The sequence below is a fragment of the Palaemon carinicauda genome, chromosome 43, assembly GCF_036898095.1.
Source record: "Palaemon carinicauda isolate YSFRI2023 chromosome 43, ASM3689809v2, whole genome shotgun sequence".
NCBI classification, from domain to species: domain Eukaryota; kingdom Metazoa; phylum Arthropoda; class Malacostraca; order Decapoda; family Palaemonidae; genus Palaemon; species Palaemon carinicauda.
In genome coordinates this window covers 39,346,026-39,373,190 of record NC_090767.1, presented here as the reverse complement: position 1 = coordinate 39,373,190, position 27,165 = coordinate 39,346,026, and the positions used below count along the sequence as shown (strand labels likewise).

Here is a 27,165-nt window from a genome sequence, read left to right as displayed (position 1 = left end):
GAATGCCCCAATTATAACATCTTGCGGAATAGATATTTGTTTGAGGCTCGAGGTGAGGGTGGCAGGTTCATCCTTGCCAAGATTCTTGGAAATGATGTGTCCTACCATGCAAGTGGCATTTTTAGATTTCTTTCAGAAGCAGGTCTTCTGAAAAATATTTAACTTTTATGACATTCAACTTTTATGATTTTAATTAAATTGTATTTTTTTTTCATTTTATTTTATTTTTTATTTTTTGTATACATAAATTAAATGTTACCGGCGTCAATGACCTTAGATGTCAGGATGCCTGAAAACTTTAAATCAATCAATCAATCAATCAATCTCAGTCCTCTGGCTGTCTACCCTTCAACAAGCTCTTTGCCACTGTTATGTTCTGCGTTTATCTCCATTCTCAGCCTCTACACCCCTCACCTTCGCCACAACAAGCCATTTGTCCCTGGTATGGTCCATGTTTTTTTCTCAGTTCCTAGGATATGCACCCCTCACCAAGGCTTCGACATGGCCACAACTACTAGAATCCAGGCAATTTCTCAGTTAACTCTCGCTCTTCATGGATTAATGCATGGCATCATCTGGACTGCTTGAAACTTGTTAATCTCCAATCGGCTAGTCAGGAACAATGGACATTACCACCAACCAAAGGACCACCCTCGCCAACAGATACAATGCTCTCTCCACGCCATTTCTACACAAAAATCAGGTCACCTCTTGTTTTTCAAAATTTTCTCCCAAACTTCCACAAGTTCACAAGCTCTTTTCCCCTGATATGGTCCGTGTTTCTTTCAGTTCTGGGGCTCTGTATGCTTACAACAAGGGAATCTACATTGAATACCAGGCAAGCATTTGGTTTTCTCACTGTTTGCCCTGGTTTTATCAAGCCCTCAGCCACAGAAATGAAAAATGTTGTATAGATACTTAGAAAAAAAAACTCTATGGGAACCTTATACAAAATTTCAAATTTTTACTTAGAAGCACCTTCTCCTGTATATGTCAGGAACAATAATGCTTAACACCGACGAAAGGGCCACACCCGCCAGCGATTTTTTTTATTTCACTCATGGGGTGAAGACCCAAACTACACTTTTTGACCAAGTATCCAGCATTTTACCGTCTAGGTTGCCTTGGAAGGCCACCTAACCCTTACTTTTCAGGGAGAGATGAAATTTTGCTTAAATCTGGTAGGCTAGCTACTTAGATTTGTTCAACCTTTATCCAGCATAACAACAACAATAATGATAATAATAATAATAATAATTTTGACTTAAAACAATGTTAGGAATAAGAAGCTGGTCATACCTGGAATAAAATTTGTAAAATAGTGTACAGTATTCAGAGCTTTGTGTTAAGTAACATTAACTTCTGTATTATCATTCAACAAGCAGGTGTTGCTTATGAAGAAGAGGTTAGAGCTAGTCATACCTGGAATAACATTTGTAAAATAGTGTACTGGTGTTCATTATGAAGAAGAACAGGTGTTGCTTATGAAGAAGAGGCTAGAGCTAGTCATACGTAGAATAACATTTGTAAAATAGTGTACAGGTGGTAACATTCGTAAAATAGTGTACAGATGTTCATTATGAAGAACAGGTGTTGCTTACGAAGAAGAGGCTAGAGCTAGTCATACCTGGAATAACATTTGTAAAATAGTGTACAGGTGTTCATTATGAACAAGAACAGGTGTTGCTTATGAGAAAGAAACTAGAGCTAGTCATACCTGGAATAATAATTGTAAAATAGTTTACAGTAATCAGAGCTTTGTGGCAAGTAAGATTAACTTCTGTATTATCATTCGACAAGTAGGTGTTGCTTGTTATTCATTATTATTATTATTTATTAATTATTATTTTTTATTCATTATAATTCATTATTATTGTTTTTTATTTTTTTTATTTGTTATTATTTATTATTATTACTATTTATTAATTATTATTATTTATTGTTATTTATTCTTATTTAGTATTATCATTTATTATTATTTATTTTTATTATTTTTTTATTAATTATTTTTTATGTATCATTATTATTTATTCTTATTTATTATTTATTAAAAAAACAGGTGTTGCTGGAATAACATTTGTAAAATAGTGTACAGGTGTTCATTATGGTGTTGCTTACGAAGAAGAAGCAAGAACATTTGTAAAATAGTGTACAACAACAACAACAACAACAACTACAAGAAGAAGAAGAAGAAGAAGAATCTCACTGTCCCTTCCTCTGCCCCTTTGAAAAAAAAAATTCCTTCTCATAGTTTCCATGGTCCCTAAGTCTTATCTGCACACAACTGACTTACTACCGAAGCCACACTGCTGCACGGGCGTATGTTCTGCTGCTCTGGGTTCAGACGGAGGTAGGCCTGAGGCACTAACCTTCCTTCTCACAGTTTCCATGGCTCCTAAGTCCCAGCCCAGTGACCTACTACCAAAGCCACACTGCTGCACAGGTGTATGTGCTGCTGCTGCTCTGGGTTCAGACAGGGGCAGGCCTGAGGCTCCAACCTTCCTTCTCACAGTTTCCATGGCTCCAAAGTCCCACCCACACGACCCACTTCCAAAGCCACACTGCTGCACGGGTGTATGTGCTGCTGCTGCTCTGGGTTCAGACGGAGGCAGGCCTGAGGCACCAACCTTCCTTCTCACAGTTTCCATGGCTCCAAAGTCCCAGCCCAGTGACCTACTACCAAGAGCATACAGCTGTACACACGCCGGCTCACGTTGCACAGGCGATCGTGCTGCTGCTGCTGCTCTGGGTTCAGACGGGGCCCGGACAGAGGACCCAGCCTTCTCATAGTTTCCAAGGAAGCACTGCCTTCTCTCTTAAAGGCAATTGTGCTCTTCAAACTGCTGCTGCTGCTGCTACAGTAGTCACTAAGGCTTCTGACTGGGGCAAGTCCACAGGCTCACATACCATCACAGTCCTCAGAGTTCCAAAGTCCCACTCGCGCAAACTACTACCAAGAACACACGCCTGACAGCACGTCGACTGGTCTCGCAGAGCCGACCGTACTCCTGGTGCTTGCTCGAGGGTTCACATAGGGGCAAGACTGAGGAACCAGCCTTTTCACAGTTACCAAGAAAGCACTGCCTTCTCTCTCAAAGGCAATTGTGCTCTTCAAACTGCTGCTAGGGCAAGTCCACAGGCTCACATACTATCACAGTCCTCAGAGTTGCAAAGTCCCACTCGCGCAAACTACTACCAAGAACACACGCCTGACAGCACGTCGACTGGTCTCGCAGAGCCGACTGTACTCCTGGTGCTTGCTCGAGGGTTCACATGGGGGCAAGACTGAGGAACCAGCCTTTTCACAGTTACCAAAAAAGCACTGCCTTCTCTCTCAAAGGCGATCATGCTCTTCAAGCTGCTGCTGCTGCTGCTGCTGCAGCAGCAGCAGACTGGGGAAAATCCACAGCATTCGAAGTTCCACTCGTGCAAACAACTACCAAGTGCATACACCTCACAGCAACCCTACTTGGCTCGCAAAGCCGGTGGTACGCTGGGTGCTTGCTCAATGGTTCACATAGGGGCAGCACCGAGGAACAAATTTAGCCTTCTCACAGTTTCCAAGGAAGCACTGCCTTCTCTCTCGAAGGCACTCGTGCGCTTCAAACTGCTGCTGCTGCTGCAGTAGTAGTCGCTGAGGCTTCAGACTGGGGTGCCTAACCAGGGGCACATCCTATCAGTCTTCAAGGATCCAAACTACCACTCATGATACCTACTACCAAGAGCACATACCTTCCAGCACATAGACTTCTGCCGCAAAGGTGACCATACTTTTGGTGCTGCTCAGGGGTTCAGTTAGGGGCAACTACCAGGATTAGAGATCACTAAGCACGGGATTGCTCTCGCTTCCAGGCCTCCATGACAAGAGCACACAGCTCTATGTACAACAACTTGTCTCACAAAGGCGGTTGTACTGCAGTCTTTGTTGTTCCGGGTTTTGACAGACGGACTCGAGACCACAAAGCCCTACATCCGCAAGCACACAGCAACTTAGAAGGTACGCTGCCTTCTCTCTCAAAAGCACTAATGCACTTCCTACTGCTGAAGCTGCAATTGTTGCTGCACCAACATCTGCAGGTGTTGCTAAGGATTCGGCCAGGGGAACATAGAGTCGCAGACTCAACCACAATGCCTTCTCTCGCAAAGGAAATTTCGGCTCTTCATGCTGCATTGAGCATGTGCTATTGCACTGCCCTACATGAATCCCGGAAAGAAGGTGGTTTTAGCGCTAACCAACCAATAGCCCTCTCTCGGCTATAGCCACGGCCACTTTGGCACAGCTTGTGTGCGCGCTGCCCGGACCTCCGCAACGTCTAGGACACTGCCAAGAGCCTCGTCTCTCCGTCTGGGTGCGGGAGTGCGTTCGTTGCCGCGTCCCTGGCACCTCCTTCAAGACTGTTATATCGGGCAGAACCGAATGGCTTGGAGCACGCCACAGCCACTGACTGACTGGGCCAACTCAAAAAGCAAATTGTCGGCCTCACAAGTCGGCCGACGCGAATGCCTGCGATCGCAGACTTAGCTTCCCCCTGTTGGGACGCCCCGCCTAGCCACTAGACTGCCGCCGCAGCTCCTCGTCCGCATCTGTACCACCTCTTCCTAGTTTAAAGCGAGCAAAGCGCTGGGTTATAGAGGTAGGGGTGCAGGGGCTGCGGCTGGTTCTGGCCTAGTGGCTCGACCCGGCGACTTCGGACAACACCCTCAACTCGGAGGTAGGGGACATTGAGATGTCCTTAAAGCACAAGGGAATCGCGCAGCAAAACAGCCGGCGGGAAGGAGGCGGCGGCGAGCAGGCCAAGCTGCCGCTGCTGCCACCCCCGTCACCACTGGCAGTCGCCCGCGACGAACAGGATAATACCGTGAGCCGGTCAATGCAGGATCTAAGAGGATCGCAGCTTGTTTGGGATTGCTCGCTGCTCTACCCCTTACGACACCCCGACTTTCTACGCAAGTCGTGTTGAGGCGGTTTGCCGTACGGCGCACTGGGCCGTGGGATGATCTCTATTAGAGAAAGGGGGAGGGCCGTAGTCGTCGTACTTGCCGCCGAGCCTGGCGCGACAACCTCCCAATTGACTTTCTCTCTTTGCAAGGGCACTCACCTTCGGACTGGCTCGGATGAACCAGCCCCGCCGCCGGCCGGCCTGGTGGCGCGGCGGCCAGGTCCATATCTTTGGGCCGGTTCCCAGCGCTCCGCACAATACGTCCTATCGTTGCTAACTCAAGCCCGGATTCCGTCTTAGAGGCGTTCAGACGTAAATCCGGCGGGCGTAGCCCCGCTCCCTTGACGTCTCCGCCAGGAGCGACACCAGCGGCCCGGTCTTGCGGTTCCTCTCGTACTGAACAAGACTGCTATCGCAACGACACGCGCAACAACAGTAGGGTAAAACTAACCTGTCTCGCGACGGTCGAAACCCAGCTCACGTTCCCTATTGACGGGTGAACAATCCAAGGCTTTGTAATTTCTGCTTCACAATGCTAAGAAGAGCCGACATCGAAGGATAAAAAAGCGACGTCGCTATGAACGCTTGGCCGCCACAAGCCAGTTATCTCTGTGGTAAGTTTTCTGACACCTCTTGCTTAAAACTCTTGAAAGGTCAAAAGGATCGATAGACCGTGCTTTCGCAGCCCGTATTCGTACTGAAAATCAAGATCAGGCTACCTTTTGCTCTTTTACCCTACGCGAGGTTTCTGTCCTCGCTGAGCTAGCCTTGGGACACCTGCGTTACCATTTGACAGATGTACCGCCCCAGTCAAACTCCCCACCTGATACTGTCCTCGGTCAGGATCGCCATCGGGCGCGCACGCCCACCGCGGGCCGCCGCCGCCTCGCTCCGGAGAGCTCGGCCACGGACGGCCCGCACCGTAAACAGCTTGGAGCTAGAATCTCAGAGACACTGGCCCACCTTGGGAGCCAAGCTCCGGTTCCACTTCACCGAGTAAGTAGAGAAACGATCAGAGTAGTGGTATTTCACTGTCGGCCAGGGCACGAATGCCAAGACCTCCCACCTATGCTACACCTCTGATGTCTCTACAATATCAGACTAGAGTCAAGCTCAACAGGGTCTTCTTTAACCGCTGTTGTGTGCAGGCCCGTTCCCCTGCCTGTGGGTTCGCTAGATAGTAGGTAGGGACAGTGGGAATCTCGTTAATCCATTCATGCGCGTCACTAATTAAATGACGAGGCATTTGGCTATTTTTTTTTTTTCACCTAACCCTAACTGAGAGCTCTCACCTAACGATTACAATCCTAAGACCAGCTGGTACCTCTCTACTATATCTCAAGGTTAGGTTCCTTTCCTACGCAGATGATGATGATCTTTATCTACACAGTAGGTATTTACATAGGAACCTGGTTAAAACGGATCTTAAACTTAACTTATTCCTTACATACTAGCCTTAAGTCTCAACGGTTAACGCGGTCTTAAACAATCTCCGTCGTAGACTCTACCGGTGACCATCTCCACTCAACAGGGACGCAGTTCTTCTGTCCCCGGAGGAACGTCAATCGGTCGATCTTCGTGGCCGAAGACACTTGGTTACGTCGCCGCCGCCCGCCATGCCCATCTAGTTAGAGTACATGGACAATCCACCTTCCAGAATTTTGACCGTCATTAGGTCCAAATCACTCATAGACATCTTGAGCCTCTGGCATAGGCTGATAGTCCCTCTGGACAGAACACCACGCCAGTTCCCAGTTATTGCCTTAATAGTGGGTTCTGTCCCTGTCAGCTCTTTGACGGTGTCTTTGATGCATGTAGTGTTATACTTTGCTACTTTTGCTGCGTCAAAGAATTCGAGGGATCTAACGTTGGCGTCAGCATTCACTTGCACGTCAATAACCATTGATTCGCCATCTTTCCATATGACCAAATCAGGTTTGCGGAGCCCTTGTCTGGTTGTGATCCGGGGTTCGCTTACTGTAAGATACCCTGCTTCGGTGGCTTTCTTGCATAAGGTCTTGGATCTTGTTGTGCCTCTTGATTCTCCATGACTGAACAGCTGGACACGTCTGCATGATGTGATGCAGGGTTCCGGGGGCATTACAGCTTAGATCGCATCGGCTGCTCTGTACTCTTCCTCGTGCGCTCCGGGCCGGTGTTGTCAGGATACCTAATTTGAGCTTCACGGCGTTACAGAATGCTCCCCCTTTCATCAGACGCGTGCCAGAGTCCAGCCATTTGGGCCTGAGTCCATAAGCCGCCTCTCTGAGCCCACACCCATCTACGGTATTGTAGAGACTTGATCCCCAGTCTGTGGCAGCAGGGGCCCGATGTTGTTGGACTAGTTCAGCAGCTATCCTTGCTACCAATGGATCTGGAGATCTCGTCAAACATCTGTAGCATTCTAGCAGGTCCTTTGGAACGCCGTCGGTGAAGTTGTAGATTCCGAGGCCTCCAACTGCTGTACCTGTGTAGAATGCTCCGAGTGGTGTATCGCCTGGCAGATGTAGACACCTCCTGACGAACTTGCGTATTTCCTTATCAACTGAAGCTAGATGATAATTTTTCAAGTTTCCAAATATGGCTATATGCTTCAGCCTGGGTACCAGCACGTTCTTAAGTGACCAGAACTTTTGCTGAGGCTTAACCAGATTACGAATTGGGCACTCGAGATTAACCCATGAATTTTTAATGAGTACACCTCACGGCACTGTTCCAATGTGCAGTGAGTGTGATACTTTTTTATCTATTAAACATATATTTTCGGTTTGTAAAGTTCTCCAGCGAGAGAGATATGTTTTGGTCAGAAAACTTTTTCTGAAATTTTAACTGAATCAAGTAATTTTTCTGTTTTTAGAATTTTAACCTTTTTAAGGAATTCACGTATTATTGATAGAATCTAAATTTTTACCTAAGTTTTTTTACTAATTCATTTTAAATTACATAGATTTAATATGTTGTTAATTATTTTCATCACTCAGATTTCATATATATATATATTTATTCATCCATCTATTCACCCATATTTAGAATATTTAAAGATTATAAGTATATACTGTATATACATATATATAATTCTTTTTTTTCATTTATTTATTTTTTTTCCTTATCAATTGAATTTTTGATAATCTTATATTTCTTTATATCCCGATTTTTTTTCGGGCCAGCCCTGTGAGAGTCAAGCTTGACTCATTGGGCTGGTAAAACTCCTTCTTTTAATAATTCAATGGCGCCATCTGAAGATTCCCCAGCTCAGTCCTGGCCTTCCCAATTAGCTTTGCACCATTAGCATTCACCACCAGCCCGACCTCGATCCCCAGATACTTATAAAATCCGTCGGGACTGGTGGCTGGGATGTTGTTGTTCCCATATGCGAACGGGCGGCTCTCTATGTACCAAGTTTTCCTGCTGCGGTCGCCGACTATCCCTGCTGTGGCACACTTTCCTAGGCCAGGCTCAAGGCCCAGCTTGCCTGCTTCATCTAGTAGGTTCTTGATAGCCGATGTTAGTCCAACTCTAGTTGAGGCCACAACAACGATGTCGTCCTCGTTGGTGCGTCGTCAAATCGGTGGTCACTTGGTCGGGCTCCTGTCCTCCTTCTTGGTGAATAGTCCTCCTTCGTAGGCGGGGTTTTCTCTACATTAGCTGTTGGTGTTCCCCGTCGTCGTTTCAAGGTTCCTGTTGCTGCCTCCTCCACTCGGATCCTTGTGGGCGTTCCCCAGCAGTCCCGAAGTGGTGGGGTTACACTGTAGGTCATTGGGTGCACAAGAGCAGCCACCTTTCTCTTGTACTTGGTGGTCTTCCTTTTAGTGCGGATACTTTCCAGCGTCCGCAAAGGTAAGACCCTCTCCTGAATCATCTTGTTGATGTGGGGGTTATCCTTGTTTCCGAGCTCGAACATGATCATCCTGTTCTCCTCGTCCGAATCCCAGGCGTGTCTACCCCCCACTTGGTCTTCCACGCTGGTTTCGCATATTCACCTTGTTCTTCGCTCCTCTCTCTCTCTCTCTCTCTCTCTCTCTCTCTCTCTCTCTCTCTCTCTCTCTCTCTCTCTCTCTTGCCACCCACAAGCATCCTTTTAACCTCGTCTTATGACTCTCTCTCTCTCTCTCTCTCTCTCTCTCTCTCTCCCTCCCTCTCTCTCTCTCTCTCTCTCTCTCTCTCTCTCTCTCTCTCTCTCTCTCTCTCTATATATATATATATAATATATATATATATATATATATATATATATATATATATATATATATATATATATATATACACACATATATACAGTATAAAAATATATATATATATATATATATATATATATACACATATATATACAGTATATACACATATATATTTATATATATATATATATATATATATATATTTATTTATATATGTCAGGGTGCCGGAAAACTCTCTCTCTCTCTCTCTCTCTCTCTCTCTCTCTCTCTCTCTCTCTCTCTCTCTCTCTCTCTCTCTCTCTAGTAAGGTTGATTCATTTAGACTAATTGTTTTTCATTATATTAATTATATCATGGGTATTTGTGTATATATATATATATATATATATATATATATATATATATATATATAGACATATATATATATATATATAAATGTATATATAAATATATATATATATATATATATATATATATATATATATATATATATATATATATATATATATATATATATATATGTGTATATAGACATATGTATATAGATATTTATAGACCTATATAGATACATATGTGCTGTATATATATATATATATATATATATTATATATATATACTGTATTATATATATTATATATTCATATATATATTACATATATATATATATATATTGGATATATATATTATATATATTATATATATATTATATATATGTATATATATATATTATATATGTATATATAAATATATATATATATTTATATATATATATATTTATATATATATATATATTTTATATATATATAAATATAAATATATATATATTTATATATATATAAATATAAATATATATACATATAAATATATATATATATAAATATATATATATATATATATATATATATAAAATATATATATATAATATATATATATATATATATATATATATAGAAAATACTGTATATGCATGTATCATATATACAATAGTTATATACAATCAGAGCAAGAGGAACAATCTTATGAATATGACAGGAGGGTTTTAAGGTAAAGTATTTATGAATGACTTGTAATAATCTCCCTGTGTATCTCTGGTTGTCCTAGAATCAAAATCCCTCCAAGGATTTTAGTTGCTTTCCACTGAGCACCTGGAGAGAAAAAAAAGAGCTTAAAAGGACAATACATCCGAGATTATGACTGACAGATCCCACCCACCTTTAAGACCTTAATCCATCTTCTGTTTGAGGACTTCTCCAAACCGAAAACTCCAGGTAAAATGACGGAAATCGTCCACACAATATATTCTGTGTCTCATCCTCCACTTTCGTTTGGTTCGACTATAACTATCTTTGCCCTGAAGTTCTCCATTATGTGAACTCGTAGCAATAAGATTTGGTTCCGAATTTGAATTAATATTTCTTTTGATTTGATGACTTTCTCTTGGTTTGTCCTGAATAGTTCTTGATGAATTAGTCGTTGATCTCTTCACGTCATCCCATTAGTCACACAAGGAAAAGTGATCACACTGCTTGGCTGAAATCAAGTAGGTTTAAGTAGATTCCAGAATTCCTTCCTGTTATGTAGTAAGAATCGTCAATCTCACCAGTTCCCAATTTTCATAATAAGCCATTACCAGAGCACCATGTACACAATTGATCATATAAATAACTTAAATTTTCTCGCAATTCAAATTATTTAGGTGTGGGACCAAGTTGGCAAATCATCACAACCAGAGTTGCCGAGCTATATATGTATTTTCTTCAATGAAATCCTGGGTCTCCGTTGTAGCCTTTCAGATACCCAGAACTCAATAATTCAATCGCTTGAAATATCTTTTGACTCTCCAAGGCAAAAAATATTTTCTTCTGTGCGATATAGATTTAACCTGTATTCTTATACATTGTTCTTTTCATACCTCAGCCCAAATCCAAATAAATTTATAATTATTTCATTTCACGAGAGACTAAATGATACTATAGGATGAGTAAGTAATCGAATTTAAGCATTTTAGCGTAGTTTTGTTAGTGTTTTGAACTGTTTAAACTGCCAGGTTAACTTATATAAAATAATTGATTTTATTAATTTCGATATATTATGAGAAGTCTGATGGGTAAAACCAAGAAATGGGACTATATTCTCTTACGAGTCAGTTTATTCATTTACTCATTTCCTTTCCTTAATGGGCTACTTTCCCCCGGGGGGGGGGGGGGGGGGGGGTGACCCTTGGGCTTATAGCATCATGATGAGTTGGTACTGTCATATCTAAATATCGATTTTCTTGATATTGATGGATGTAAAATCACTCTGAAAACGTTGGAAGAGAACTGATTATTTTTTATTGTGGTCGGGAATAACTGGTATTTCTTGTTTCCTCTACAGAAACCAGCGTGGCCGGTGCTTTTTGAAGTCCCTATGACATTGGTGAGTACAGCAAAAATATTTTTAGTCTGCTATAACTATATATATATATATATATATATATATATATATGATGCTCATTTCTCAGTGGAGGAAAGGGCTGGCTCTCTCTCTCTCTCTCTCTCTCTCTCTCTCTCTCTCTCTCTCTCTCTCTCTCTCTCTCTCTCTCTCTCTGGGGTCAGCTTGACACCCAAGATAGGGATTGGCAGCATTGTAAAAATGAAATTCTGCTACGTTTGATGAAAAAGGTTTTATTTTATTGTTGCTAGAATATTCACCTTGTTCTTCGCTCCGATCTCTCTCTCTCTCTCTCTCTCTCTCTCTCTCTCTCTCTCTCTCTCTCTCTCTTGCCACTCACGAACATCCTTTAAACCTCGTCTGATGACTCACACTCGTTCTCTCTATTGCCACTCACTAGCATCCTTTTAACCTCGTCTAATGTCTCTCTCTCTCTCTCTCTCTCTCTCTCTCTCTCTCTCTCTCTCTCTCTCTCTCTCTCTCTCTCTCTCTCTCTCTCTCTCTCTCTCTCTTATATTATATATATATATAAATATATATATATATATATATATATATATATATATCTCATATATATTATATATATATATATATATATATATATATATATATATATATATATATATATATATCTCTTATATATATATATATATATATATATATATATATATATATATATATATATATATATGTCAGGGTGCCGGAAAATCTCTCTCTCTCTCTCTCTCTCTAGTAAGGTTGATTCATTTAGACTAATTGTTTTTATTATGTTAATTAATATAATATGGGTGTTTGTGTATATATATATATATATTATATATATATATATATATATATATATATATATATATATATATATATATATATATGTTCCAATGAAATATTAATAATGATTTGAAGTGGCATTACAAATGTGAAGCTCAGTATGGTGAGCATTTATTAGTATATCTACTACTGCCATATTGTTTTTTTATAATCTTTGCCTATGCGCAGTGGATGTTCAATGAATGTTGAAGGATGAATGTTGCAAAGACGGTTGTATAGTCTTATAAAGAACCACCCGCTATTATGAGCAGCATTTTTTTATATAAACATTATTTCATTTGGTTATGCTTTCTATAAATTGGTACTAGATTTATTTTCCTTCCTCTCTCTCTCTCTCTCTCTCTCTCTCTCTCTCTCTCTCTCTCTCTCTCTCTCTCTCTCTCTCTCTCTCTCTCTCTCTCTCTCTGTGCCTGTTCCATTCAAACCAGATATGTACGTTTGTTTGAGGGTTTAATCAGTGCAGCCATAATGTTGCATAAGATTATTTTATAATTCTGACCATTTCATAGTCCTTAACCATGTAGGTATGCGTCCTCCAACTCTTCTAGTTCCTTGTGGAGCCCAGTTGAAAGTTTTTCAACTAATCTCTCTTGGCCCTATATATATATATATATATATATATATATATATATATATATATATATATATATATATATATATATATATATATATATATATAATGTATATATATAATATATATATATATATATATATATATATATATATATATATATATGTAAAGGTATATGTATACGTATATGTATGTATATATATATATATATATATATATATATATATATATATACGTATACGTATATGTATGTATATATATATATATATATATATATATATATATATATATATATATATATATAAATATATATATATATATATACGTATACGTATATGTATATATATATATATATATATATATATATATATATATATATATATATATATATATATATACTTCTAACCGATAAGTTTTGAGTTTTCAAAACTTATATAGAAATCCTTAGGAGTTTTTATTTTACTTGTCCATTATCCAAACTACGTATTAAGATCATTGAGTTAGTTCAACTTTCTTGGGAAGAACCACAAATTCCACAAACATCACAAATTTGTTATTTTCTGATAACATCCACCAGACCAAAATAAAACAACAATTCAAGTTAGCAAAGTTGATTAACGCGAGGTATGGATAGTAATTAGGAAAACGTTTGAGTGATAATATTCCCTGCGGGAACTGGTATTCTCTATTAATGCACGTCTTTGCCAACCCAAGCAGTCTTATTTTGATCTTAACTCCACTGTAGACTTGTACTTCGATGTATTTACTTCAAAATCAAATGGATTTATCCCTGGGTTATACCCCACATGTCAACTAAGTTTTGTTGGAATTGGTTCTCTAATTTTTGCGTAATGCTCACACACAAAAAATAAAATGAATATATTTGCCCTTACTCAACATTGCTATTATTTTCAAAGAATTGTTGCGCACTACTTGTAATTTAATTTGTTTGATCCAAAATGTTACCGATTCTTCCTTGGGACATACCCAATATGAATACCAAGTTTGGTCTAAGTCGGTACTGTAGGTTTTGTGTAAAGTTAAATCTTCGATTTATACGAGGGCATCAGGACATGTTCAGTTATTGTATATATAACTATAGTTATAAATTTTAAAAGCTCTTATAACCTTCAGGATCATTTGTGGAGTCTAATAAACAGCCTCAATCTGATAAATTCATCTTAGTAACGTTTTAGTGATGACTTGAAGCATATCTTAGATTAGGGAACATCAGCGTGCTTCTTGATATAAAATCGATTATTGATTTTCTGAATGTCCACATTCTAGTATTGGTTATTTAAGGAATCCATTAGTGAAAGAAAAATAAATATATATTTAAAATTATGAATAATTCTGAATGCATGTTGAGTTTTCAGTAATTTATTTGCTTAAAAGTCTTATCTGGAACATTTTTCCAGATTGTTTTAAAACCTTTAAAGCAACATCCCCCCACCCCCCTCCCTTTTTTTCATTAACGATTTTTAACAAGTTTGGGTGTTTTCGTATCTTGATTGGCATATATGTGACTGATTGGAACACTGATAAAAAAAAATCCACGAAAAACAAGACACTAAGAATCCTAAGAAAAACAAAATATACGAATAATAGCATGGTTTCTGTCAAAAAAAAAAAAAAAAAAAAAGTTTTGAGTATAGCCAAAATGCAACTTCTTGATAAACAGATGAATCTGATTAACAATAAAGAAAGCCAGGCTTTTTTATGTGAATACTCAATACAAGCATTTGCTATATTATTTTAAGCTGTGGAATTAAGTTTAAAAGAAAACTAATCCTATGGTTAAAAATCAAAATTAAGATTTTTTTTCTGAGCAGAAATGATTACTCAAACTGATCCCAGAGGGCTCTCCTCTTCGTGCAAGGACACTAAAATAACACGTCAGACGACTGTATCTGACCTTTAGATCCCTGTGGCTGTCTTCACCTTACTTTGAAAGAGGTAGCTCTAACAGCAATCTTGTGCAGCTGGGTCTCTGTCAAGAGCAGAAGGTATCAAAGGTATGTGACGGGTATAAATTTTAAAAATCTAGTTCGTGTTAATGTGGCCGTGTTCTGTCTTTTTGAAACTCTGTTCGACGTTCGCTGACTTAACCTTTTAAAAAGATTTAGCATAGTTTTAAACATGGATGAATGATTATTTTTAAGTGATTCTATTCAAAGAATATAGATCTAGTAAACTTTTTAATGTTATCTCGATTGATTTTGTCAGTTAAATGTTTTGAAGCCGATTTTGCTGTACTAGATTTGATCAACTTTTTTAATTAGGCTTAAAATTTGTCGTGGTTAGGCATATAGCTATATTCTGATGTAAATCAAAATAGGTTTATCAAATATGGCAAATTACACATTAAATTTTTCTTCATTTCCATTAAAAACGACAAATTCATTGTTTTTAGTTAATATCGGCTTTATACCAGCACTTGCCGTTTTTTTTTTCTTTCTAATCACTTCCGTTTATATAGTAAGTTATTGGGTTGGGCACATCCCGATATAATTTAATTTAAGTGGGATTTTAGCAAATCGCATACATTAAAAGTTAATTTTTGCAGTTTTTGAGATTTCATGCTTAGTAAATAGCTTTTATTAGTGGACTAAACCTTGCTTTTATTAGTGGACTTCACCTTGCTTTTATTAGTGGACTTGCCTTACTTTTCCCAGTGAATTTACCTTGCTTTTTCATGTGGGCTTTACCTTGCTTTTTCATGTGGACTTTACCTTGCTTTTCCCTGTGGACTTTCTTTGCTTTTCCCTGTGGGCTTTACTTTTCTTTTTCATGTGGGCTTTACCTTGCTTTTCCCTGTGGACTTTACCTTGCTTTTTCATGTGGACTTTACCTTGCTTTTTCATGTGGGCTTTACCTTGCTTTTCCTTGTGGGCTTTACCTTGCTTTTTCATGTGGGCTTTACTTTTCTTTTTCATGTGGACTTTACCTTGCTTTTCCCTGTGGACTTTACCTTGCTTTTTCATGTGGACTTTACCTTGCTTTTTCATGTGGGCTTTACCTTGCTTTTCCTTGTGGGCTTTACCTTGCTTTTTCATGTGGGCTTTACCTTGCTTTTTCATGTGGGCTTTACCTTGCTTTTCCCTCTGGGCTTTACCTTGCTTTTTCATGTGGGCTTTACTTTTCTTTTTCATGTGGACTTTACCTTGCTTTTCCCTGTGGACTTTCTTTGCTTTTCCATGTGGGCTTTACCTTGCTTTTCCCTGTGGGTTTTACCTTGCTTTTCCCTGTGGGCTTTACCTTGCTTTTTCATGTGGACTTTACTTTTCTTTTTCATGTGGACTTTACCTTGCTTTTCCCTGTGGACTTTCTTTGCTTTTCCATGTGGGCTTTACCTTGCTTTTCCCTGTGGGTTTTACCTTGCTTTTCCCTGTGGGCTTTACCTTGCTTTTTCATGTGGACTTTACTTTTCTTTTTCATGTGGACTTTACCTTGCTTTTCCCTGTGGACTTTCTTTGCTTTTCCTGTGGGCTTTACCTTGCTTTTTCATGTGGGCTTTACTTTTCTTTTTCATGTGGACTTTACCTTGCTTTTCCCTGTGGACTTTCTTTGCTTTTCCTGTGGGCTTTACCTTGCTTTTCCCTGTGGACTTTCTTTGCTTTTCCCTGTGGGCTTTACCTTGCTTTTTCATGTGGACTTTACTTTTCTTTTTCATGTGGACTTTACCTTGCTTTTCCCTGTGGACTTTCTTTGCTTTTCCTGTGGGCTTTACCTTGCTTTTTCATGTGGGCTTTACTTTTCTTTTTCATGTGGACTTTACCTTGCTTTTCCCTGTGGACTTTCTTTGCTTTTCCTGTGGGCTTTACCTTGCTTTTCCCTGTGGGCTTTACCTTGCTTTTCCCTGTGGGCTTTACTTTTCTTTTTCATGTGGACTTTATCTTGCTTTTCCCTGTGGGCTTTACCTTGCTTTTTCATGTGGGCTTTACTTTTCTTTTTCATGTGGGCTTTACCTTGCTTTTCCCTGTCGGCTTTACCTTGCTTTTCCCTGTGGGCTTTACCTTGCTTTTCCCTGTGGGCTTTACTTTTCTTTTTCATGTGGACTTTCTTTGCTTTTCCCTGTGGGCTTTACCTTGCTTTTTCATGTGGGCTTTACCTTGCTTTTTCATGTGGGCTTTACCTTGCTTTTCCCTGTGGGCTTTACCTTGCTTTTTCATGTGGGCTTTACCTTGCTTTTCCCCATGGACTTGCTTTGCTTTTCCCTGTGGGCTTTACTTTTCTTTTTCATGTGGACTTTACCTTGCTTTTCCCTGTGGACTTTCTTTGCTTTTCCATGTGGGCTTTACCTTGCTTTTCCCTGTGGGTTTTACCTTGCTTTTCCCTGTGGGCTTTACCTTGCTTTTTCATGTGGGCTTTACTTTCCTTTTTCATGTGGACTTTACCTTGCTTTTCCCTGTGGACTTTCTTTGCTTTTCCCTGTGGGCTTTACCTTGCTTTTCCCTGTGGGCTTTACCTTGCTTTTCCCTGTGGGCTTTACCTTGCTTTTCCCTGTGGGCTTTACCTTGCTTTTTCATGTGGGCTTTACTTTTCTTTTTCATGTGGACTTTATCTTGCTTTTCCCTGTGGGCTTTACCTTGCTTTTTCATGTGGGCTTTCCTTTTCTTTTTCATGTGGGCTTTACCTTGCTTTTCCCTGTCGGCTTTACCTTGCTTTTCCCTGTGGGCTTTACCTTGCTTTTCCCTGTGGGCTTTACCTTGCTTTTTCATGTGGGCTTTACTTTTCTTTTTCATGTGGACTTTCTTTGCTTTTCTCTGTGGGCTTTACCTTGCTTTTTCATGTGGGCTTTACCTTGCTTTTCCCTGTGGGCTTTACCTTGCTTTTTCATGTAGGCTTTACCTTGCTTTTCCCCATGGACTTGCTTTGCTTTTCCCTGTGGGCTTTACCTTGCTTTTTCATGTGGGCTTTACTTTTCTTTTTCATGTGGGCTTTACTTTTCTTTTTCATGTGGACTTTACCTTGCTTTTCCCTGTGGACTTTCTTTGCTTTTCCTGTGGGCTTTACCTTGCTTTTCCCTGTGGGCTTTACCTTGCTCTTCCCTGTGGACTTTCTTTGCTTTTCCCTGTGGACTTTCTTTGGGCTTTACCTTGCTTTTTCATGTGGACTTTCTTTGCTTTTCCCTGTGGGCTTTACCTTGCTTTTCCCTGTGGGCTTTACCTTGCTTTTTCATGTGGGCTTTACTTTTCTTTTTCATGTGGACTTTACCTTGCTGTTCCCTGTGGACTTTATTTGCTTTTCCCTGTGGACTTTCTTTGGGCTTTACCTTGCTTTTTCATGTGGACTTTCTTTGCTTTTCCCTGTGGACTTTCTTTGCTTTTCCCTGTGGGCTTTACCTCTTTTCCCTGTGGACTTTACCTTGCTTTTCCCTGTGGGCTTTACCTTGCTGTTCCCTGTGGACTTTCTTTGCTTTTCCCTGTGGACTTTCTTTGGGCTTTACCTTGCTTTTTCATGTGGACTTTCTTTGCTTTTCCCTGTGGGCTTTACCTTGCTTTTTCCTGTGGACTTTCTTTGCTTTTCCCTGTCGACCTTCTTTGCTTTTCCCTGTGGGGTGTACCTTGCTTTTCCCTGTGGACTTTACCTTGCTTTTCCCTGTGGACTTTATCTTGCTTTTCCCTGTGGGCATTACCTTGCTCTTCCCTGTGGACTTTCTTTGCTTTTCCCTGTGGACTTTCTTTGGGCTTTACCTTGCTTTTTCATGTGGACTTTCTTTGCTTTTCCCTGTGGGCTTTACCTTGCTTTTCCCTGTTGGCTTTACCTTGCTTTTCCCTGTGAACTTTCTTTGCTTTTCCCTGTCGACTTTCTTTGCTTTACCCTGTGGGCTGTACCTTGCTTTTTGAGTGGACGCTAACTTTCCTTTATAGTGGAATTTACTTTGCTTTTTTTAGTGGACTCTACTTTGCATTTTTAGTGGACGCTACCTCGCTTTTTTAGTGGACTCTACCTTGCTTTTTAGTGGACACAACCTTGGTTTTTTTTTAGGACACTACCTTGCTTTATTTTAGTGGACTCTACCTCGCCTTATTTAGTGGACTCTACCTTGGTTTTTTAGTGGACACTACCTTGCTTTTTTAGTGGATATTACCTTTCTTGCCTTTTTCTAGTGGACTCTACCTTTAAGCTTTTTTAATAGTAGACACTATCTGTCTTTTTGAGTGGATTTTACTTTGCATTTTTGGGGTGATTTTAATCTGCTTATTTTAGTGGATTTTACTTTAAGTGGATTTGACCATGGCCTCAAACGCGTTTGTGTATTTGGGCATGTCTACAGTCGGGGTGATGTAGAATATCAAACTGCCACCTTCCCAGCAATATCTAGTCAAGATCTGTATGGCTTTGTAATCACAGGAAATAGGACAAATTGTATTTTACAAAGATTCCACGGTTAACAATCAAGAATTTTTGAAATTTGTTAGTTTGGGAATTGACTAGAGTTTCAATTCAGGACGAAGTTAAGTTTATTCCATATGAAAATGCAATTTGATACAATTCTAAAATGGGCTTTACAATCTGTTAATTATTTTTTAGTTTATGTAGTAAAGTTTGCTTGAAATACTTACAAAAAGTATTAAAATATTGAAGTTAAGGTAACAAACATGCCCTGTGAATAGATATCACCCTTTCCATTTTCTATTCCAGGAGAGTCGCAGAGCACAAAGAGCTGAGAGAGGACTAGAGTCGTAGAGCACTAAGAGTTGCAGAGCACAAAGAGCTGAGAGAGGACTAGAGTCGTAGAGCACTAAGAGTTGCAGAGCACAAAGAGCTGAGAGAGGACTAGAGTCGTAGAGCACAAAGGCTGACGAAGAATAGAGAGGTGGAAAATCGCAGAGCACAAAGAGCTGAGAGAGGACTAGAGTCGCAGAGCACAAAGGACGAAGAACAGAGAGGTGGAAAATCGCAGATCACAAAGAGCTGAGAGAGGACTAGAGTCGCAGAGCACAAAGGACGAAGAATAGAGAGGTTCGCAGATCACAAAGAGCTGAGAGAGGACTAGAGTCGCAGAGCACAAAGGACGAAGAATAGAGAGGTGGAAAATCGCAGATCACAAAGAGCTGAGAGAGGACTAGAGTCGCAGAGCACAAAGGACGAAGAACAGAGAGGTGGAAAATCGCAGATCACAAAGAGCTGAGAGAGGACTAGAGTCGCAGAGCACTAAGAGTGGAAAATCGCAGATCACAAAGAGCTGAGAGAGGACTAGAGTCGCAGAGCACAAAGGACGAAGAATAGAGAGGTGGAAAATCGCAGATCACAAAGAGCTGAGAGAGGACTAGAGTCGCAGAGCACAAAGGACGAAGAACAGAGAGGTGGAAAATCGCAGAGCACAAAGAGCTGAGAGAGGACTAGAGTCGCAGAGCACAAAGGACGAAGAACAGAGAGGTGGAAAATCGCAGAGCACAAAGAGCTGAGAGAGGACTAGAGTCGCAGAGCACAAAGGAAGAATAGAGAGGTGGAAAATCGCAGAGCACAAAGAGCTGAGAGAGGACTAGAGTCGCAGAGCACAAAGGAGAAGAACTGAAGAGGTTTGCAGAGCAGGAGTAGGATTGCAGAGCGCAAACAACTTAGAGAGGAGTAAATTGCCAGAGTATAAGAGTAATAAAACTAATAAAGCCTCATTAGTAAATAATAAAAACCTATTATATAATAAACTTTATTTATTAGTTATTCTACATATTTCATTATTCCTCTGGAGTTGTTGCTACAGTTCCTGTTTTGTACTGTTTATATACTAAAGATGTATATTTTCTCTATTTACGTGATTGTAAAAGTCTTTCCTCAGATTTTCCAGTCTTTGAACTTCCAGCGTTGGTAGACTTCACCTGAAAAAATATTTAATGGTAAACTTTTTAAAAATATTACTCAATACGATAAGTAGTGAATTAATAGTTTTATTAATTCATAACTTTCGTAAGTATTGAGTTGTATATAATGTACCTCACAGTCTAGTACCAAATTGACATTTTCTATAAATAATTCACCATATTAAGGACTATGAGATTGTCTTTAATGGAAAGTATCAGTGCTATTTCATCCATGATCTGTTTAGTTAGCTTGAATTACCTCTAGTACTGCATAATACTAGGCAAGCAGCTAATTCTAATAGTCAGGCCTTCTCCATCATGAGGCTCAATACTACACAGTATACTAGAAGTTTTATTCCAGCTGTGACCAAGTTGTGGAAAGATCTTCCTAATCGGGTAGTTGAATTGGTAGAACTTCAAAAGTTCAAACTTGCAAAAAAAAATTTTTTTTGTTGAATTGGATGACATAAATCTTTTTATAGTTTATATAGGAAATATGTTTTAAAGTTAAATTTTTAAAATACTTTATTTTAATTGTTCATTACTTTTTATATTGTTTATTTATTGCCTTATTTCCTTTCCCCACTGGGCTATTTTTCCTTGTTGGAGCCCTGGGGCTTTTCCAACTAGGGTTGTAGCTTAGCTAGTTATAATAGTATTAATAAGTTACTTTGTTTTGCATATGAGGAAACTTAATCAATCGGAGTTCAAACTTTGCCTATACTGTAATGCATGTGTCTGTAGTGGACAAACGTCTTGATGTTAGTCAACTCTGTTACAATATCACCTCTAAGTTCGACAGAGGTGACCTGATGGGAGAATCTTACATTGTATGATGTACATTATTGCTATTAGTATTTTGAAGTATCAATTGCCTCTGGGTTTTGTAAGAAGTCAGTGTGCTTATCCCTTGTAGGTTAATAAGGTATGATTTTATTCGAATAGTAGTCTGGAATTGAGAGTATTAAAGATCTTGAAACTACCATGATTTTATTTTTGTCAGCTAACATCTTCATTTTCACCCTATTAATTCTGTACTGATGATTGCTCTTGAAGATGTTCTTCCCTTTGCTTCTTTGTTAGTTACCCCTTCATTTGAAGATAATCTGTTGCTGTCTTTTGAAATAAATGATCTATTGCTTGAGAGTACACTCGGGCACGCTGTTCTATCTTATTTCTCTTCCTATTGATTTGTTTAAGTTTTTATAGTTTATATATGAAAGAGGAGATGTCCCCTTTTTTGTTTCATTTGTTTGATGTCGGCTACCCCCCAAAATTGGGGAATGTGCCTTGGTATATGTATGTATATAAGAAAGATCTATTTCAATGCTGTTACTTCTCATAAAATATTTGATTTAATTGTTCATTACTTTTGTAGTTTATTGATATCATTGTTTCCTTTCCTCACTGTGCTATATTTTCCTGTTGGACCCCTTGTGCTTATAGCATCCTGTTTTTCCAACTAGGGTTGTAGCTTAGCTAGTAATGATTGTAATTGTCACTAGTACAACTCTCAGACCTTTTTTCTTTTGTATGGGTCTGCTTACTAGGTTTCAATGAATTAATTTTGAGGTTGTTCTTGTTTATAGAGCATTTGGATTTCACAGTACAGTACAGGAATAAGAAAAGGTGACACTGTCAGTGTTAAAGAACTTGAAGAGCCTGGCAAGAGACATAGGGGAATATTTAGGAATATGGTTGAATTGTAAAGCAATTTTGTGATTTCATTTTAATGAATGATTAGTAATTTATCAGATTCAAATATATATTATTAATTTTGCAAATTTTAAACCTTTAAATTATAAGCTAAATTAATATTTCATGAAAAATATTAAACCTTCAAATTACTAAGTGAGATTAATCTTCAGTCATTTCTCCAATGAAAGCTTTCATAGATTGTCTTTTCTACAGGACTAATTCTGAGACTTCTATTTCAGGCAAGCAATACGCAGAAGTCATCTGGCCCGGTGAAGTTGAAGCGTGTGGAAGAAGCCAAGCGTTTAGGCGTTGCTTATGTTAATCCTTCATAAGACTCAATACTACGCAGTATGTTTTATTCCAGCTGTTACCAAGTTGTGGAATGATCTTCCTAATCGGGTTGTTGAATCAGTAGAACTTTAAAAGTTCAAAGTTGGAGCAAATGCTTTTTTGTTGACCAGGCGGACATGAGTCTTTTTATAGTACTGTATATATATGACATATTTGTTTTTGACGTTGTTAATAGTTTATATATATGACATATCTCTTTTGACATTACTTTTTTTTAGAATGATTTATTGTTAATTTGTTCTCTTCAGTTCTTTATTTCCTTATTTCCTTTCCTCACTGGGCTATTTTTCCCTATTGGAGCCCCTGGGCTTATAGCATCTTGCTTTTCCAATTAGGGTTGTAGCTTGGATAGTAATAATAATTATAATAATAAAATAGAGTATTGTTTTAATTCCTCACACAGTCTCTTCTAACAATTGGTGAAAATAATTTCCATTTAATCAATCGGTCAATTAACGGAAGCTTGTTTCCATCTCAACCCGTATGATAAGGTCAACTGTGTTTGTTTTCTTGAATCTACCTGATTTCTCTTCCTCTTGTTTTGTTAAAGTTTCTATAGTTTATGTAGGAAATGTTTATTTTAATGATGTCACTGTTCTTAAAATATTTTATTTATTCTTGCTTCCTTTCCTCACTGGGCTATTTTCCCTGTTGGGGCCCCTTGGCTTATAGCATCTTGCTTTTCCAACTAGGGTTGTAGCTTAGCAAATAATAATAATATAACTACATAATATCATTTGATACAGTAAGAAATACAATACTTAATTAACCTGATATTTATTTGATATGAAACCTGAATATTTGTTGACTTTTGTAGTTATATACCTAAATCCAAAAGTTATATTATTATTATTTGCTAAGCTACAACCCTAGTTGGAAAAGCAGGATTTGTGTTTAAGTCGAATGTATTTTTCAAGCATTTAAAAAAGAAACAAAAAGTTTACTTTTTACTTATTATATTTTTTGTTTACTCATATTAAATGTTTTGAGTTTTTTATATATATATCATTTATCGATCATATATGCATTTTAGGCTTATGTGTACACTGATCAGCTATGCTCAAAATCTTGATATTAAAGCGATTGTTGACCATCTCGATTGGTATAATGACCTGAAGAGGGAGAATCTTTTAACGATTGAGCTCTTTTATAGTATTTAAAACAAGTATGGATGTTTTTCAACTTGAGGTAGAATGTATTAAGCCCTGAGACATTTATAGAAGAATATTCATTAGTAAGAATTATTTTCTCATGCCAGTCTTCTATTAAATGTAAAATTTCAGTTATTGTGTAATATGAGTGTCTCTTTCACTGGGGAATTTACCTTTGTGCTGAATTAATAACAACTTCTTGAACAGATGTTTTTGCCTCAATCAACAGTATCAAATCTATATAAAAATTTTGTTTAAATTGAATAAGTGAATTTTATTTATTTCTATCCTAAATTAATATGAATGATTGTGTACTGCACCCACATGCCAGTCTTTTAAGCATTTTCTCTTTTTTTAGTTTTCCAAACTTCACCTGATGTTCACATATACTTCTCCAAAATCTTGTTTGCTTCCTTACATTGATGCTTACCCCAAAAGCTGAAAAATTTCCCTGTTTTCCTTTTAATAGACTTAATAGCTTCCTGGCTAGTACAGTGGTAGCGAGTTTGCCTAGCATTCGCATGACGGCCAGATGGATCCCCGCCCGGGACCGTGAGTTTAAGCTGTTTACTGGAGAGGCCACTGCTGTGGTTGGGGACCACAGTTTGGGGGGTAGGGCTTTCCCGCCTGACGTTCCGGTGAGCATCTATTCTGATGAACCTGGAACTCAAACCAGACACCTTTTAACCTTCAAGTCTCTAGTATAGTATTGAAACAATTAGACGGTGTTGGTTGGCCCACTGTCTTCTCTATCAGTCTGCATCAATCTAAAGAAAACTACTGACATATTCTGCAGATGTTTTTTTTCTTGTTATTAGCTTTATTTGTAATCGTTCAATCTAGTTCAACTGGTGTGATCGTATTTTCTCTTCTGTAAAAAGAATTTCTTCAATCGATGAAATTACATCTCCCAAAGCAATGACTTTTATGTACGTAATACATACATACATACATATACCAAAGGCACCTCCCCCAATTTTGGGGGGCCGCCAACATCAACAAGAAACGAAACAAAAAAGGGGACCTCTACTCTCTACATTCCTCCAGCCTAACCAGGGACTCAGCCGAGTTCAGCTGGTACTGCTAGGGTGCCACAGCCCAACCTCCCACATTTCCACCACAGATGAAGCTTCATACTGCTGAATCCCCTACTGCTGCTACCTCCGCGGTCATCTAAGGCACCGGAGGAAGCAGCAGGGCCTACCGGAACTGCGTCACAATCGCTCGCCATTCATTCCTATTTCTAGCACGCTCTCTTGCCCCTCTCACATCTATCCTCCTATCACCCAGAGCTTTCTTCACACCATCCATCCACCCAAACTTTGGCCTTCCTCTTGTACTTCTCCCATCAACTCTTGCATTCATCACCTTCTTTAGCAGACAGCCATTCTCCATTCTCTCAACATGGCCAAACCACCTCAACACATTCATATCCACTCTAGCCGCTAACTCATTTCTTACACCCGTTCTCACCCTCACCACTTCGTTCCTGACCCTATCTACTTGAGATACACCAGCCATACTCCTCAGACACTTCTTCTCTAACACATTCAATTTCTGTCTCTCCATCACTTTCATTCCCCACAACTCTGATCCATACATCACAGTTGGTACAATCACTTTCTCATATAGAACTCTCTTTACATTCATGCCCAACCCTCTATTTTTTACTACTCCCTTAACTGCCCCCAACACTTTGCAACCTTCATTGACTCTCTGACGTACATCTGCTTCCACTCCACCATTTGCTGCAACAACAGACCCCAAGTACTTAAACTGATCCACCTCCTCAAGTAACTCTCCATTCAACATGACATTCAACCTTGCACCACCTTCCCTTCTCGTACATCTCATAACCTTACTCTTACCCACATAAACTCTCAACTTCCTTCTCTCACACACCCTTCCAAATTCTGTCACTAGTCGGTCAAGCTTCTCTTCTGTGTCTGCTACCAGTACAGTATCATCCGCAAACAACAACTGATTTACCTCCCATTCATGATCATTCTTGTCTACCAGTTTTAATCATCGTCCAAGCACTCGAGCATTCACCTCTCTCCACTCCATCAACATACAAGTTAAACAACCACGGCGACATCACACATCCCTGTCTCAGCCCCACTCTCACCGGAAACCAATCGCTCACTTCATTTCCTATTCTAACACATGCTTTACTACCTTTGTAGAAACTTTTCACTGCTTGCAACCACCTTCCACCAACTCCATATAACCTCATCACATTCCACATTGCTTCCCTATCAACTCTATCATATGCTTTCTCCAGATCCATAAACGCAACATACACCTCCTTACCTTTTGCTAAATATTTCTCGCATATCTGCCTAACTGTAAAAATCTGATTCATACAACCCCTACCTCTTCTAAAACCACCCTGTACTTCCAAGATTGCATTCTCTGTTTTATCCTTAATCCTATTAATCAGTACTCTACCATACACTTTTCCAACTACACTCAACAAACTAATACCTCTTGAATTACAACACTCATGCACATCTCCCTTACCCTTATATAGTGGTACAATACATGCACAGACACAATCTACTGGTATCATTGACAACACAAAACACACATTAAACAATCTCACCAACCATTCAATTACAGTCACACCCCCTTCCTTCAACATCTCAGCTTTCACACCATCCATACCAGATGCTTTTCCTACTCTCGTTTCATCTAGTGCTCTCCTCACTTCCTCTATTGTAATCTCTCTCTCATTCTCATCTCCCATCACTGGCACCTCAACACCTGGAACAGCAATTATATCTGCCTCCCTATCATCCTCAACATTCAGCAAACTTTCAAAATATTCCGCCCACCTTTTCCTTGCCTCCTCTCCTTTTAACAACCTTCCATTTCCATCTTTCACTGTCTCTTCAATTCTTGCGCCGGCCTTTCTTACTCTCTTCACTTCTTTCCAAAACTTCTTCTTATTCTCTTCATATGACTGACCCAGTCCCTGACCCCACCTCAGGTCAGCTGCCCTCTTTGCCTCACGTACCTTGCGCTTTACTTCCACCTTTTTCTCTCTATATTTTTCATACTTCTCTATACTATTACTCTGCAGCCATTCTTCAAAAGCCCTCTTTTTCTCTTCCACTTTTACCTTCACTCCTTCATTCCACCATTCACTGCCCTTCCTCATGCTGCCTCCAACAACCTTCTTGCCACATACATCACTTGCAATCCCAACAA

General features: G+C 39.1%; 2 long non-coding RNA genes across 6 annotated transcripts in view; both read left to right on the top strand.

The window, feature by feature from the left end:
* Window positions 1–20,118, top strand: part of LOC137633413 (uncharacterized) — a 326,557-nt gene extending 306,439 nt beyond the window's left edge. Inside the window, exons 1-4 of one of the 5 annotated variants that reach the window (XR_011042204.1) lie at window positions 10,264–10,383; window positions 11,492–11,533; window positions 14,777–14,959; window positions 19,593–20,118. This is a non-coding gene — a long non-coding RNA (uncharacterized lncRNA). Of the gene's footprint in view, window positions 1–10,248; window positions 10,384–11,491; window positions 11,534–14,776; window positions 14,960–19,592 lie in introns of those variants that run through there. The other 4 variants (XR_011042203.1, XR_011042207.1, XR_011042206.1 and 1 more) reach the window with 4 other exon arrangements.
* Window positions 20,119–20,490: 372 nt separating this feature from the next.
* LOC137633415 (uncharacterized) lies at window positions 20,491–22,789 on the top strand. The gene is made up of 2 exons (XR_011042208.1): window positions 20,491–20,788; window positions 22,690–22,789. It is a non-coding gene; the product is annotated as an uncharacterized lncRNA (long non-coding RNA).
* The last annotated feature ends 4,376 nt before the right edge of the window (window positions 22,790–27,165 follow it).